Below are 17700 nucleotides of genomic sequence, written 5' to 3'. Positions count from 1 at the left end.
TTGTACACAATTACTTTGACTAAATAGGGAGATTTTACTACTCTTTTTTTCAATGCAAATTTTTGGCCAACAGTTTAATTGGAACTAGAAAAAAGGAGAAACTTGATTGAAGTGCTTGATTTAGCAAAAAACGAATAAAAGTTAAAAAGAAACGCAAAAAAAAAACACCCAGAAGAACACTTTTGTCCTTGAAGTGTGTCTTTGAAAATTGTATTCAAATTAAACTAAAAAGATTGAGTTTTCCTGTTACACTTCGTTATCTTTGATTAGACGGTCCTGGCGAAAAACTGGTCCCTACTCGAGTTAGCGTGTATTAGCGCGAACTACCACAAAAAATGCCGACAAAACAAAAACACGTTTTTACCCTATGGGATTATCCAAAAATTCTGACTAAGACACGAAAAGGTGACCATTCCAAGTTCTGCGACTATGATCTGACAGTGTAATCCAGACGAAAAATCGCCATGATCAGATGCTCATACAAGAACTTGACATGATTGAGATTCAGCGCGTTTGCCGAAAATAGTGCAACAATGTTGGGAATTGTGCAATGAAAAACAAGCTGATGCGGAAAAACAAGCGGAACAATTAGTGGAAGAATGCACGACCGCGATTCGACATTTCAGACATTGCAAAGCTGCGCGGATATTATCAGACACAATTTAAGTACACGATGAAACTCCTTTGTCTCTGTCGTATACAAATGAAATTATGTACTTGATCTTGAGTCGTGAGTTACGATTATGTTTCTACTTTGCTAACTTCCGCGGCGGGTGCGCTTAGCACAGTTTATAAATGAATTCGCTTAGCGAATCCCTTGACAAATACTTGTCTAGTTTACTTGACTAGTAAAGACGACTAGCGAAGAATAAGTTAATTATGCAACTGTTCGCGAAGTGCAAAAACTAAGAGAGTGATACGGAAAGTAAAATGATATCTCAGAAGTCACAACAAACATGAACAACAATTTTCCCGATGCTGGAATTAAGGTAACAGACTAGCGCATGAAATAAAAATGAACTACACTCGACTTCTATACATGCCCTTCAGGAATAAGTACACTAAAAAAAATAAATACATCGTAAAATAAATTTACTGCACTAAATTAGTTGATGATGTATGACATTTCTCCATCTTTAATGAGCATTAAAATTGCGTAGAATAACATTTTAATAACAATATGGATAAAATTAGTACTTCTTCACCGGTTAAATCAACAATATATGTGCTGGTTATCATAGCTAGTCATATGTAATAATATATCGAGTTTTAGTTTTTCAAAGTTTTTACAAATCTTCTTAATCAATTATGAGTTCATTTGACGAATTGTGATCCGCTGGTCGGATGCGAGGATCTGTCGGGGATACCTGTCCTATGATAGGCGAGGGGATCTCATTTTCTATTGGTTCAACTCGCGATGCAGTGTCCACAATTGTTAGCACTATCGAAGGTTGTACTGACTCAACATCGCCTGCCCGTCGCTTTCTTCGAGGTTGAACCAAATTTGGGGGACAAGAGTTTGTTGACTCGCCAGATGATCATCCTTATCGTAACCATAATATTTTGGACTTTTCCTGGTCCTTTTGGGAGCTCGTGGCTGAACTTGTTGTAGGGCAGCTGAGCTGTTATATAATTGATTTTAATGCGGCTTTAATGGTGAACCAATTTAATTCTTTGTTTGCCTCTTTTATACATGCTAAGCGTTGTTTTATTGTACTAATAATAAGTCTTTCCACTAAGCCTATTGCGCGATGGTCATTTGCCGGGGCTGGTGTTAAAGTAATATTGTTTTTCGTACAGAAGTTTTTTAATTGATTACCAAAAAGGTAACGAGCCTGATCTATTCTTAAAGAACGGGGGACTCCATGAGTATGTATATAATTATCCAAAAATTTTATTACATTCGATGCATCTGCGTTTTCAAAGATTTCTGCAGAAGGTATTTCGAAAATCTATCAATACATGTTAAAATAAAAATTTCATGTTCTTTTTCTTTGTTTATAGGTCCTGCAAAATCTATTTGTATTTCTTGATTTGGGACTATACATTGTGTATGTGCTTTGAATTGCTTGGCAGGAATAACAGGTTTTAAATTCTTACCGATGGCAGTGCAAGATTTGCACTGTATGGCTTTGACCAGCAGGTCGCGATTTATGTATGGCCATCAGCAATGCAGGGCCACACATACCATTCCCCAGCTGCCCGGGTGACTCGCGTGCAGATCCTCGATTAACGCATCTTTGAGGGTGTTCGGGATGGCCACCTTCTCATCCATACATACGCACCCGCTATTGACATGAAGATCACGCCAATAGCTGTGGAGATACGGGTTGAGGGCTTTGAGTCTTTCCTCATCTGACCTGATGATGCAATCCCGAACCTCTTTTAAAACGGCGTCCTTGCTTGTCAGGGAGGCAATCAACCCTTTGTTAAATACTCTGCTCACCACTTTCTCCAGTGAAATCACTTGGGGACTATCCGTGAGTGGGGTGCTGAGGTTGGAATGCGAGGCGGATTGGCGCGGCGTGTTGCTTGTTGGGTTGTCGGTGAAAGATACGCGAAGCGAAGCTCTATTTGCTCGAGTTGAGGCTGATTTTCCTTTCATAGATGATGCTTGCTGACTCATTTTGGATGAGGTTTTAGTTTTTTCAATTAAGTTAATTGACAAAGAGGAAGACAACTGAATTTCAGTTTGAATTTGGGCAAAAAGCGACTTTTTTTTGTTTGTCAATTGAGCACGTGAATTATTTGAAATATGTGAGTTTGAAGTACTAAATAAGGTAGGAATGTGAGGCTTATTCGTGATTGGCAAGTTAGAGTGACTTATTTGAGTAAATTGGGGCTTTTTTGGTAAGCGAGTGACGCCTTTCCTGTGTTTGAGTTTAATTGAGACTCAATTTGTATTGGTGTAATTACAATAGGTAGACTATGCGACGCGAATTGTGATCTGTTTTGGTAATTGTAAACATGCATTGCAAAAGAGGCAATTGAATTATGTGATATATTCTGTTGATTACTTAATAGGGTATTATGCTCTGCGGGTATTAATTTTTTATGAGAAAAGCGTACTCGCGCTGAGAAATCAGGATTGAAATTAGTGTTTTTGGGAGTGGTTACTTTTGGAGTATGACATGATTGTGCAGATACTAATTGATTTTGAGTTAAATGCACTCGCTTAGCATGTGCACTAGTAAAATTCATACAATTAGTATGACTGAAATCTGGATTATAATTTGGATCAGTGAGTGATTTAATATTTTGAGTTAACCGTACGCGCGAGGCTTGTTCACTATGCTGATTATTGATTTTAAAAGAGGACAAAGTATTATTGTATTTTCGCGTAGCGAGTGCTGAATTATTATTTGTTAAGCGTACGCGCTTAGCGGGATCGCTATCAAAATTTAAGTTTTGATTTAAGATTGGTTTCAAGCTATGATTTTGCATAGCGAGTGGCTTATTAACTTTTGTTTGGGACTTAGGTTTAGCATTTTCTATATTCAATACTTGTTCAGTATGTTTGGTGGAATTTTGTATTGCACATTCATTATCGTGATATAGTGTAGTAAGTTTATAGCTGAAATGTTGTGTTTTTGTTGAATCAATTTTGCATCAGAGTGTATGCTTGATAATGTTGCGACTAAAAACTCCTGGTCGTATTTAGAAAAACTTTTTGCAGGTTGATATCGGTTACGTGATATATAATTAACAAGTCCCATCTTTGCGCCTGGCAGGTGTTCTATTTTAAACTGGTAAGGTAAGAGACGATCAACCCATAGTGATAAACGACTATTATAACTTTTGTTTGATCTATGTTCCTTTAAAATTGAGAGAAGTGCTCGGTGATCGGTGATAATAGAAAAATCTTTACCATAAAGATAATTTTTAAAATATTCTATAGACCATACCACTCCGAGAAGTTCCAGTTCGTTAATACTATAACGTTCTTCATTACTATTTAAAAATCTGGATGCAAAAGAGATCGGCTTCCAACCATCAACTGTTAGTTGTTCTAGTGGTGCTCCCAATCCGGAGCGAGAGGCATCACTTTTAATTCGAGTTTCGCGTTGCGGGTTATAGTGAATTTTTTCTGTATGACTTGCTATGCGTGCTTTTATTGCATTAAAATGTGTAGTGTGATCGTCAGTCCAAATGTATATAGTTGATTTACGAAGGAGGGGTCTTAAGGTATGGCAGAGTTGAGCTAAATTGGGAATAAATTTAATAATATAATGGACTGAGCCTAAGAACGAACGTAATTTTTTAAGTGTATTAGGTGGCTGTAGTGACAGAATAGACGATGTGTTAGTTTCGAGTGGTGATGTCCCAGATTAAGTAATATTATAGCCTAACCAGGAGATTTCTTGCTTCGCAAAATGACATTTAGGGAGATTAATTCGGAGGTTATCTGCATCCAGTTTCTTAAGACAATCTACTACAAGTTGAAAATGATCTTCTTCAGAACTTTTACTCACAATTAATATGTCATCCAAGAAACAAAATGTATTTTTGAGACCGATTAACGTGTAATCCATTGCCTTTTGGAACTCGGCAGGCATGTCAGTGAGGTCATAAAATCCCGTTTTAAAACGATTCGTGCCTGTCATATCACCACTTACAGTGTTTAGCAGTTTCGGGGTGAAGATTCAGTTGAATGTACGCGTACTTAAGGTCTATACTAGAGAAGTAAATTTTATCTGCTTGTTCTGTTTTATAGTCTGTTATTATTTGTGATATGGAATCAATTAGTGTTTCAATATTCGGCATCTGATACTTATTTTTGTGTATAGATTTATTAAGAACTTTGGAATCCAATGGTAACTTTATTGTTTGATCTTGTTTGACTGTAATTACTATAGGTGGAACAAAAAATATTGATCAGAACAGTTATTCAGTTTCCTATGTGTCCTTCTTCAAGAAGTTTTTTAATTTCACTATTGACTCGTTCTTGTAGATTAATGGGTACTCTTCTACCCTTTTGATGTTTTGGTTGAAAATTATTATGAAACTTAGATTTAACAATATGGATTTTTGACCGACCAATACGTGAAATGAGTTGTGGAAATTGCTTTGCAATGCGAGTTTTGAATGGACATTGAGGTGTGATTGCGTTGACCATACTACCTTCATTTGAGTTTGGGGTTTGAGTAACCGAGATTCCGAGAGCGTCAAACAAATCTCTACCAATTAGTGGTTTTAGTCCGTCACGAACTACCACAAATTCAGCGTCTTCGATTTGCCACCCCTTGCTCGCTATTGGTGCTTGTATCATACCCATAACATTTATGGGTTCATTTGCGAATGTTTTGAGTTCCTGAGGGGGTGTTGTCATCAACCATCGGGCAAGAGGAGAATTGTCCACTATTTCCGCAGCAAGAGACTTGGTCAAGATACTACACAAACTGCCTGAGTCAATGAGTAGTCCTATTCGGGTATTTCCAATTTGTAACGTAGTTTTCTTTGGTTCGATTTGTATAGAGTTACTTGCAATGCTGGCGACCATGTTATCATCTGAGCTATCGTAGTCAGATTCGCATTGGGGTTTATAGTGCATATTTTGGATTGCGTTCACCGTCTAATCAGTTGGGGTGTCTTCAACAGAGTTAACATTTGAGTGAGTTGGCTTATTTGATGAGGACTTCGGTTTTCGGCACAATCGTGAAAAATGATTTTGTAAACCACAGTTATTACAGGTCTTGACCCTTGCAATACACTTGTCCTTGTGGTTTGCTGACCAAGTTAGACCACAATTTCTGCATAGTTGATTTGATGGTGGAGTGAAACTAGAAGTGTTTGGCCGTTGATTTGGTTGTCGAAAAGATCGTTGAGAAGTTACCGCGTTAACATGCGATGCGGGTTGCGAATTTGCGATTTGCAATTGGTTTCTTTGTCCTAGTCCCATATTTATGGCCAAACGCAGAGCTTGAGCTGGTTCAAAAGTTTCTCGTAGTAACTCCCTCTGAATTTCTGGGTCTTGAATGTTTGCAATAAACAAGTCTCTAATCAGAGTGTCCTGTTGGCTTCCGAGTTCACAATTCTCGGATAATTCCTTCAGTTTGCCGAAGAAGTGCTCGATAGACTCTCCTTTCGACTGTTTGGTAGTGAGAAGCATATGCCTATCAAAGGTAATGTTTCGTTGGCAGATAAATGTGGCTTCCATGATGTTCCAAAGTTCTGCTGTTGTTAAGCTGTCCATCTTGAGGTGCGGATTCCTGCTACGAACAATTCGTCTTGCCTCGGTGCCCAAACTGAGATATAGCATTGACACAGTCTTTTGGTCTGCCTGTGCCCACGGTTTGTCCCTACACATCATTCCTATCTCCATTTGTTTCTGACAGTGATTTTCCCCATACATTTTCACTTGTGCGTTCCTTGCTAGTCTTTCCCTCTCCGATTGTGCTGACGATCCTGTTATTGTCTTCTCGTAGATGGGTTCAAGTGGTAATTGTATTGTTTCGGGTTTCGGTTCCAGTAGAGTGTCTAGAGCAATATTTTCCTTCGCAAGGAGAGCCAATTTAGCCTGCATCTGCCACTTCTCCCACTTCAGTGGTGGATCAGTACTAGGTTTTTCCCAAAAGGTCTCAATGCCAAGTGGGGTCCGTTTTTGGGTTGCTGACTGCGCCATGTCGTACAAAAATGAAACTATGTACTTGGTATTCAGTCGTGAGTTACGATTATGTTTCTACTTTGCTAACTTGCGCGGCGGGTGCGCTTAGCACAATTTATAAATACTTGTCTAGTTTACTTGACTATTAAAGACGACTAGCGAAGAATAAGTTAATTATGCAACTGTTCGCGAAGTGCAAAAACTAATAGAGTGATACGGAAAGTAAAATGATATCTCAGAAGTCACAACAAACATGAACAACAATTTTCCCGATGCGGGAATTAAGGTAACAGACTAGCGCATGAAATAACAATGAACTACACTCGACTTCTATACATGCCCTTCAGGAATAAGTACACTAAAATAAAATAAGTACATCGTATAATAAATTTAGTGCACTAAATTAATTGATGATGTATGACAGTCTCATTATGATTTAACCTTTTTGTCACATTTTCAACTAGAGCTACTGAAAGAGGTAACTGAGAAATTGCTATGTAATTTCTTAAAGATAACCGATTAAATGTCAAACCAAGAAAGACAAAAGTTTTTTAATAGCCGCACAGCGTTAGCTGGGGCTATTATTGGCCTTCTCTTGGTTTTTTACAATTCAAAGACTTTTTACAATTCAAAGAATTTGAATTGTATTGGGGCGCTGTCTTTTTTTTAAGATCTGTTCACACATTTTCATGATTTTTGAAGTCAAATTGGAGTAGTGATTTTGGTCACGCCGAAACAGGAAGTGCAGTGGTTTGAATCTTTTTCGCTGTAATTTTAAAGTAGAGTGAGAAAACAGTGTTTGAACAAAAATTCGCTTTTTGGCTAGTGGTTTTTTGTTCACATGCGGCAATTTCACTTCGATTTTTACTGTTTATTCGATTCATTGGATCGGATTTATTTCTAAATAGTTTTCCCAATCCATTCATAGTCCGTTCTCTCTCTAGTTTTCTGTTTAGTCAATGAAAATTCTTTGAAATGTACGCCAGGACTTGTCCTGCTATGTTTTTTTATTTCGTCGTCATGATTTTTGTTACGACCATATGACGTCAAAGCCACTTTTTGTTCATTCGTTCATGCAATTTCAACTGAATTGAATGTATGACGCCATTTTTCGCTCTTAGTGGAGCGAGTTTTTTTGTTCATGCTCGTGATTAAATTTTTGGTTACACTTGACTTAGCTCACTCTCAGAAATGACTTCCTGACTTTGAAATTGACTTTTATTTACTTTAATTCAAAGAGATAAGGTCAAATGGGCGTGTGTCACTCTAAATGAAGGTTATTTGAGATCAGCTAATAGAGGCAGCAATAACTTATACAGATTTTTAATCAAAATATAACAGATCAGCCTTCAATGAGAAGACGAATTTTTTGGGTCTGTCTCTTTTACTGTTTTTTAGACTGCCGATCTACGAATCTATTGCGGCTATTTTCTGGCAATATGCCGGCTATTTTAATCTGTTTTAGTTCGGTATAAGTCTTCAAAATTTCAATAAATACCAATAATGCTGCGTACATAATTGCAGTTTCTAAATACCAATTTTCTCGCCTTAATAGACAAAGTCGAGTTTTTTAATTTGAAGGCATGACTTTTTTATTGTTGCGTGTGTTAATTGCCATCTCATTTTGATAAGTTACCTGTGGTATCTTTCTCCGTGAGCTTTTAATGCAACGGGACTTTGAGCCAGGTTGAATCAGATTATGAATCGATTTATTTTGTTTTTGTGGACTTATGGTTTGACATAACGCGCTTTTGATTGGAATTTGCGCATTTTAGTCACACGTATTGAGACGTATGATTCATTTATGTGTTATCATGATTCATCATAACGCACTTATGATTCCAAATAGCGCTACAGAAAGTATGGTCCAGACCGTGAAGTTAAGGTGTGGGATGATACCCTCGCAACAATAATTGTCGAATCGTATTTGGACAACACCACCCTGGCCAGGTGTATTGTTATGGCGCTGAGAAAATGCTGATGCACTATATCAACTGTGTTTTCCTACTGTGATGGAACTTGATATATACCGGTTAAAAAATTGCTCTCGAACGAAGTTTTAAGCGATTATTGTAATTGTGCGCATGTCTATTTTAAGGCAAAATTTCTGACTGATTTAGTCTTTCGATTGATTTTATTCACGCTTGCTTCTAATATTTTGTGTGTTAATTTAAAAATTCTCAGTTAAAATTCTTTTTAAACTATCTGCAATAGTTGATTACTATATTTCGAAGGTTTTTGCAAATTTCGAAGTCGTCGATAACTAGGGCTTCTCAATTAATAGTTAAATCTTTGCATTTTTAGCCAATAATAAGCTGATCGGGCGGAACTCCGAATAAGCAAAATTGATAATCACAACAGAACGCTTAAATTAGGGTTATTCAAGCAATCTGATTGCTTCAAATCAAGTTGAGCAATTTCAATCATTCAAACTAAATCAATTGTTTTTCCTGATCCTGTATGGTATGGGATCGGGTAGCTGCAACCCTATCTGTGACGGGGGAGGGGGATAGGGAGTGGTTGCACGGATAAACAGCCTTTCTTAAAACTCTGATAAGCATTTATTTGAAAAATGCCTGTTTTTGATTGCATTCTGCTAAACACCCGTTTGCCTTTACCGGTGTCCTCCGCCTCTAACACAGTCGTCACCAGTCGAGAAGGCGAGTATACATATATTACAGGTAAGACTCGATTTTATAATTTTCCAGAAATTGTTTGCAATTGCAGTTTGGTACAGGTTCCCTTATAGGCCATGTAATTTTTGCTATAAGAGATATTTTCTAATAAAACGAACAATGAGCAGCCCCAGTTCATTGTTGTCCTATTTAGTCCAGTATAAATCTCATGTGAATTGAAGTTTATTGGGAGTAACTTTAATGAATAAACAGGGAAACTTTGCAGGGGGAAGTTTTTTAGTTGCATTTGAAAATTTCAACTACATCGGTGGATGTCGTATGGCTATGTTCCACTATCTAGCAATGATCCTGCAATGTTTTGCAAAATGATGCATGGTCATGCAAAATCTCGCAATACAACCATTTTCATAAGAGAATCGTGCAAGATAGCCATTAGACTACTAGCAAGAATCTTTTAAGATAACCAACTCTGAAGCTGTGAGATAAAAAGTATTCTATACCATACGACCATTCAAGTTTACTTTACAGCCTGCCCTCAGTGAGAAATGTATTTTCGAATCCACACGGACTGTTAGTCACAATGGAGGTGCCAGTATAGTGGTGAAACAATTCACGATGCCTATAAAGCAATCCCTCTGCCAAAACCAATCAGGAACACAACGACGCCGCAACTCTAAAGTTAGAAAGGAACTCTTTGATCGTATCAAGGCGAGAAGAAAGCTATGCCGAAATGAAGAGTGAGGAATATCTGTCTGGTTTGAGGACACAATTGCTGATACTTTGCACCAAGCCAGTAGCGTTGGTGAGCGCGCAAGATCAACTCTCTTTGACTTAACTCCTATACAATCACGAGGTAGCTGCTTTGAAGACTTGCACACGTGAAGTAACCGAATTGTCAATTTTACCGACAGCAATCTACCTTGGGAACTCTATGTACCTCCTCAACGCGGCAGACGATCAACAATTTCTTTATAACATAACGTACAGTGGGGGCAGAAAGTTTTCAAACCGTGTACTAGCCTGTAAAAGTTGCCTAGTACATCCCCCCTGCGATTGAAAACTGGTTCACCCGATGAATGGACTGGTCATGTTGCCCGATCCAGCATATTGTCTTCAACACAGTGGACTAATAACAACAATCACAACTCCCGAACTACTGGATACCGCTTTCAACATCCCGAGCATTCCAGCGGTCACTCCTACCGAAGAGAGTCGGAATTTGATGTTGCATAAGCTCAGATCGGCACTCAAGGATGTTCCTACGCTTAATGTCAAGCCTGAATTAGTCAGTGAGATGGTAGACGCAATCCATCAACAACTTTCTGAGGAAAACAACTTCAAATCCTTTTGCCATGGGTCAACACTGCATACATTTAAAGAGCTGGCTGGTCTGCTTGGTTTCTCCCTATGGTGCCTTGCATTTGTCCTTTTGGCTGTCTGGGCAGCAAAGAAGTGTTATAAGTCCAAAAACACTACAAAACATATTCACAATTTTTTTGAACGATGATCAACGAGATATCGGAACTGACATGCAGTTTGAAGAGAGATTAAACTTTGTTGAGAGAATACAAAATGAGGAGACAAACGCTGATTAAAAAAAACTGTCGTACCAACATATGGTGATGGTGCTCTTATATATTTTTACGTTATACTAAGTTGTACTATTCAGGAGAATAGTTTAGTCCTGATGGGTGGGATGTATGAATGAAAAGTTAAACTTAAGCGTTTTTCGGAAAAGAACCAAATCAATACTGACCTTGAATTATTCCCAACACAAAAGCGAATTCTAAATTTGAAATTGTACAAAGATAATAATGGTCAAGAAATTTAAACTGATGAGAACGGTTGAATAAGTAAATATTGACTCTGATAAAGATTATATCATAGAATGAACACCAAAATTCTCACCCACGTAATTTTGGATTAGAAACCCAAATTAGGGGCCTAGGTTATCAAAGTCATGAATGACCTTCTGAAAACTTTTCCCAAAAAGTTATATTTCACACAAAGATTCGGAACATTTGGTAAAAGTAGGACTAAGCTATCATAAACAAACATAGATAAGTAGTATATATACGGCTCAATATTAGCCAATTTTTGTAACCAAAATCAGTCTGAAAATAATTATATTGTCGTGATAACCCAAATTGCGGGGTAAATTTTTTTAGACGAGTGAGTTAACAATTCTCTGTCGTGGTACTGAAAATTGTAATAATTGTTTGAACTAGTATACTGTGGTAACTATACTTTTCGTTAAATTAATTTAGCAAATTTTCAACTACTTTCTTTTCTTAGACCTTTTCTTATAACTTAGTAGAGCTTAAACTGTTATCTAGTAGGTATTTGCTAAAATCTTCGATACTTGGCACACATAGGCATTTGTAACTAGTTGTTCTGAAGGAACCATAGCCTGTAATAATTAGGACTGGGTAAGACTTAATCGTTTCTTTCTGTTTTCTGTTAGTCAACAGCGTAACTGTACAACTTTAGTAATTTCACAATACATCTCTAAGGATCTGAACTCATACTCAATCTAGCTTCAATTTATTGGGTTTAAATTAGTTTGGTGACTAGTAAAATAGTGATCAACCAATCAATAATTAGGTTAAGTTAGGTTAACGAACTGGAGTTCAGCATCGAATCCCGGACAACATCAAGACGATTGATTTCTGAGAGTATTAATCGGCCAAGCTCCTGGTAGGAGACCGCATAAAGAAGCCACTCTGAGGGTAGGCCTGCCTGCTCGTAGAAGGCTTGGCTGGTTAAGTTAACTCATGTAGTATGGCATGGTGCACCAAGTAGACAATTAAAAAGGTCTGCAGTAACCTGAAGTACCTGATGGGCAATGTCTTAACGTTCTATCAAGTTGGTTAATACTCGTCTGGTTGGGTTGTGGAGTGAACACCGACGAGCTCATCTACTAATTGTTTTAAGTATATTGGTTGATCGATTAATTGGAAAGTGAATTGAGGACCTGGTATAATTCTCAATCTTAGAGTCACCAATTTATTGCAATTGGTAAGACACTTCTTAGAAGCTAAAATATCATATAACATAGAGAGGCATTACAAACATATTCTAATATCATCATTATTATTGAATTTGACTACAGTTCTATAGCGCCTGAAAATACCTTCTTTAGGACTTGAACGGAGGGCCTGGTATAACCCTTTAGTCTAGTTAAGAGTAGAAGGTTTGTGAAGTTACTATCCAGTCCAGTAGTTTTCGCTAAAGATAGATTCTAGGAACAGTTGTGGAATTGCGAATAGGGTAAAGCCTGCACCCTAAATATTCAGATTCTATATTGGTGACCACAGAGGGATTCTTCTGATTAGAAGGCGGTTTTGCATTTAACAAAAAAAAACGAAAAATTAGAATTTGAGAGAACCGATGAATTAGATTTTTGGAATACATTCCAAAGGTAAAAGTCATCTATATATTTTTTTCCGTCTCATTTGGTTTTACATCGAAAATTACTTCAATTACCAAAAATGAACAACGCACCAAACAACCAGCAATAGCAACAACAGAAGCAGGCGAACAATCAGCAGCAAATAGTCGTAGCACGACACCATTTCACCCCCCTCCGATACCCTAGCCGCGACTTCGAGAGTTTCGAAAGATGGATTCGACACTTCGAATCCATGTCAAATGCCAATAATTGGGATGACCAGAGACAACGCGAGGTCCTACCCACGTGTTTGAACAGTTATGCGTTAGATGAGTATTACAATCTCCCCAATCATTACTTTCAACAAGTGCAAGGACAACCTTCCCCGACCATAGCGAGAGTTCTGAACGCTCTTAACAACAGAAACGGCGACTTTCCGAACGCAAGGAGTGCCGGAACCGAATTCAAAAATCTTCAGCAATTGGAATCAGAGTCAATCCAAGAGTTCTCAAGGCGAGTTCGTAAGTTAGGAGAGGCAGCTAAGGCTCATCTTGATGTTGCGGGACGACAGGAAGCTAACAAAGATGCCTTTATGGACGGACTGTTGGACAGCGAAATCAGATATACACTCCTGAAGAAATAACCGGGAAACTTCAATGCAGCTACAAAACGGGCCATTGCTCTAGACGAAATCAGTGAAGCGGAATCCAGCCGACTGCGAGGACGAAGAAACGGACATATGAGATGGACAAAGGGTGAACAAGATCATGATGAGTCAGTAACAGCTGACCTTAGAGAACTTAACACCGGTCTGTCATCGGGTTTCAATCAAATGATCGAGTTTCAGACCAGAAGATTCAATAAGATGCTAGAGCAGCAAGAGCGACATACACAGATCATGGAGAAGATTCTTGAGACCCGAACAAGATTTCTATCCGAATCAAGTCAACCCAGATTTCAGAGTAGAAGTCAGGGAAGACCGGAAAGCTTTCAACCCAGAACGTCTGCGATGCAGTGCTATAATTGCCGCGAGTTTGGGCACTTGTCAAATCAGTGTCCACAGAAAGGAATAATACAACCGGGTATATCCGCAAACTTGAACACCGAAAGACAACCGATCGTAAAAAGCATTTTACAGAGAACGAACTCAGAGCAAGTGAGCAGTATCAACAAAGTTCAAGCCGAAGTAGTCTTTGGACCTACAGTCTACGTGATGGTTGATCTTGACGAACGAAAACAAAAAGCGCTAGAGGATACAGGGAGCAATGTGAACATTCTATCAGAAAAAGCTTACTCACAGTACGAACAGCATTCCGAACTCAGACCATTCCGAGAACAAGTTCTTTCGGCCACCAATGATCCTTTCGAAATACTTGGCGTTTTCACTGGCGAAATAACGTTCGACACCGGGTTTAAAGTGAAAGCCGATCTCTTGGTGACCCCAAACACAGACGTGCCTTAGATACTTGGAAGCCAGGTGATGGAGGAGAATAAAGTATCAATCGACTTCCATTCTAAGCAGCTGATGATGGAGAAAGAAAGCAATGTTGTAAATTTGCAATTTGCCTATAAACTTCCCCGGGCACGTACATCTTTGTGAGACGGAAGCAGAATCCGGTCATGATCAAATCGAAACAACGGGAGAAACACAGCACGGGGTAACTGCAGAAACAAACCTAACCCTATCATGCGATGAAGAGTTAGAACAGATTTGATCTTTAGCAATTCCAGACATTAACCAACAACGAGACGACAGAAGAACACTGCTACGAGAGTTCAGAGATGTGTTTGCAATGAACGAAAACGAACTTGGACAGACACACTTGGTTCTGCATGAAACTGACATAGGTGATACGCTGCCCATCAAGTTTGCACCCCATAGACTTGCACCTGGAAAGATCACTGTGGTTAAGAAGGAGATTGAGGACATGGTGGCACGAAACATTATCCGACCATCAAACAGCCCGTACAGTGCACCAATCGTTCTCGTTACCAAGAAGGATGGGAGCAACCGAATGTGCACAGACTTCAGGCGACTAAATGTAGTAACAAATAAAGACGCTTTTCCCCTTCCGCGAATTGACCAAATACTGGATCATCTTCACGGAGCAACAATTTTCTCAAGTCTCGACCCAGCTTCTGGATATTGGCAAGTCCCATTAGCTGAGAGTGCTATACCAAAAACTGCGTTCGTCATTCCCGATGGTGGACCCATTTGGACTTTGCATTGCACCGGGAACCTTCCAGCGACTTATGACATGCATCTTCAATATATATCTCTTCTCGTTTGTCCTCATCTTCTTGGACGACGTTCTGGTTTTTAGTAGGAATGTGGAGGAGCACGAAAAACACATGCGTCTCGTTTTTCACGCTCTTCGCCAGGCCAATCTTAAACTCAAACCCAAGAAATGTCGCCTCTTTCAAAAACCCGTAACCTATCTAGGATACAAACTGAGCCCAGAAGGAATTGCACCAGATGAAAACGAGCTCATTGCAGTACGGGACTGAAACGACCAGAAAACGTTACCGAAGTGAGATTTTTTATTGGATTTTGCAGTTTCTACAGACGTTTTATCAAAGACTTTGCTGGGATACCGAAACCTCTTCTTCACCAGATAACAAAAAAGAACAGCCGTTTCACATGGAACCCTGAATGCCATAATGCGTTCGATAAACTGAAAGAGGCTTTGATTGATATCTCAATTTTCAAGCATCCGGACTACAACTCTCCTCTTATCGTGGACACTGATGCAATTGACAACAGTCTAGGGGCAGTACTCTCAAATATTGTTGATGGAGTAGAATACCCAGTGGCTTTCGCTAGCAGAGTTTTGACGCCAGCAGAATGTCGTCACTTAACAACAAAAAGAGAAGCATCAGCAGTCATTCAAGCGATGAAATGGTTTAAGCCTTACGTTTGGGGAACTCAATTTATGCTCAGAACAGATCATGCATCGCTACAGTGGTTATATAGACAAAATAATGCCGGAATGATATTCAGGATGCTTCAAAGACTGCAAGAATTCGATTTTCAAGTAGTACATAGACCAGGAGACAAGCACGGGAATGCAGATGGACTGTCAAGACAGTGTAGCATCACACCTGAGCTAACTGAAGCTGAGAGACTGGTTATGTTTGGAAGTTGCCCATCAACTAACTCTTTGGAAGACGCACTCGGAAGAGTTAACTTTGTTACAGCCGAGGACGCGAACGAACCAATGAGTATCCAATTTCAAGAAGACGTAAATGCACTTAGGCTGGCACAAAGAAACGATACCTGCTTACGTCTCATCTTGCAATGGGCAAACGCTGAGAAACATCCAGATCAAAATCCGCTGAGAGACTTAAAAATCAAGAAGGCGAACGCAATAGCACAAGAAGACGCAGTAGCGATTTGGGGTCTCTGGGACCAGATGGAACTGACTGATGGCGTGCTGTACAGGAAGTGGCATGTGGAAGGAAGCAATACAACCCTAAAACAACTTGTAGTACCGCAGGGACTCAGAGAGACAGTTTTGGAACAACTTCACGATTCAAAACTCAGTGGAGGCCATTTTGCTTTTCAAAAGACCTTGGACAGGGCAAGACAGAGGTTTTGGTGGCCAAATATGAGAAAAGACATTGAACGAAAATGTGAGAACTGTACCCTGTGTCAAGCACGAAGTACCGCTGGAAAGAAAAAAATAGCCCCTCTCCAGACAATCAACGTTGGGATCTGATTCAGCAAAGTGGCAGCAGATATCCTGGGACCTGTTACCCGAGCTAAGGCAAGCGGTGCAAAATACATACTCGTATTGACAGACTATTTCACGAAATACGTGGTGTGCGTTCCCTTAGAAAGAACTACGGCCGAAGATGTTGCTAGAGCAATTGTGGAGAACTGGGTTTTGACGTTTGGAGCACCTGATTGCCTTCACACCAATCAAGGAGCAAACTTCTGCAGCGAACTACTACTAGAAGTGTGCAAAATTTTTGGAATAGAGAAGACAAGAACATCTGCATATCACCCGCAGGGAAATGGCATGGTAGAACGTCACAACAGAGTTGTTGCGGCTGTTATTTCCAAACACTGTGCAAACAATCCAAGTAGCTGGGATCAAATGATTCCCTATCTCAACTTCGTCTATAATACGACTGTACACAAAACAACATGACAGACTCCATTCTCACTTTTTTTGGACAAGAATGCAAATACCCCATTGGCCTGCTACTCCCGAAAGCACCTGGTCACGAAATTGCCAACTACAAATTCACCAGATGGCTCAATGAACAGTTCAGGGAAGCACATATGAATGCCAGAGAGACACTTGGCTACAGACAAGGAAGACAAAAAGATTTGTTACAGAAAAACGTCTTTGGAGAGGAACTAAAGCCAGGAGAGAGTTTGGCTTTTCGCACCCCAAAAAGCAAAATCAATGAAGTTTTTTCTTCCCTGGTATATAACATCATACCACTATATGTGATGTTATATAGTGGTATGATGTTATATAACATCATCGAACTATATAACATATAACGTGGACTATATAACATCATCGACTATATAACATCATCGAAAGGACCTCAGAATTCAACTATAAAATCTCAAAAGACACAAACTCCAAGAAATGGCAGAGAGTCCACTACAATCGATTGAAGCCTGTGAAGGAGGAAGACGGGTTACCCAGAATGGAAACAAGATCATCTCATCAGGAGAAATGGCCCTGCCGCCAAAATATGTACGACCAGGAAGTTCACATTGAAGAAAACAATAAAACTTTCACCTCAGAAATTACATCAAGACGACCCAAACAAGAGAGTCCCTTCAAATGGATGGACGAGGATGAAGAATTTTTCTACGATCTCTTTGCAGAGCGAGAACATTCAACTAAAAGGCCCACTAAGACTAACATACCAGCAGAACCAATCACTCCGGAGCAAGACAAAACACAAGAGAACCAGACCCCTTTTGTAACCCCAGCCAAAGAGACTGACTATACACCACTGCCCCAACGACCACACAAGCCAAAAATTGTCTTGACGGACCTCAGTGAAACACAGTCAACACCTGCAAGCGCCAAGAGGGAAAT

Source organism: Convolutriloba macropyga, chromosome 13 (genome assembly GCF_964194025.1).
Source record: "Convolutriloba macropyga chromosome 13, txConMacr16.3, whole genome shotgun sequence".
Taxonomy (NCBI): Eukaryota; Metazoa; Xenacoelomorpha; order Acoela; family Convolutidae; genus Convolutriloba; species Convolutriloba macropyga.
Note: the sequence above shows the minus strand (reverse complement) of the source record.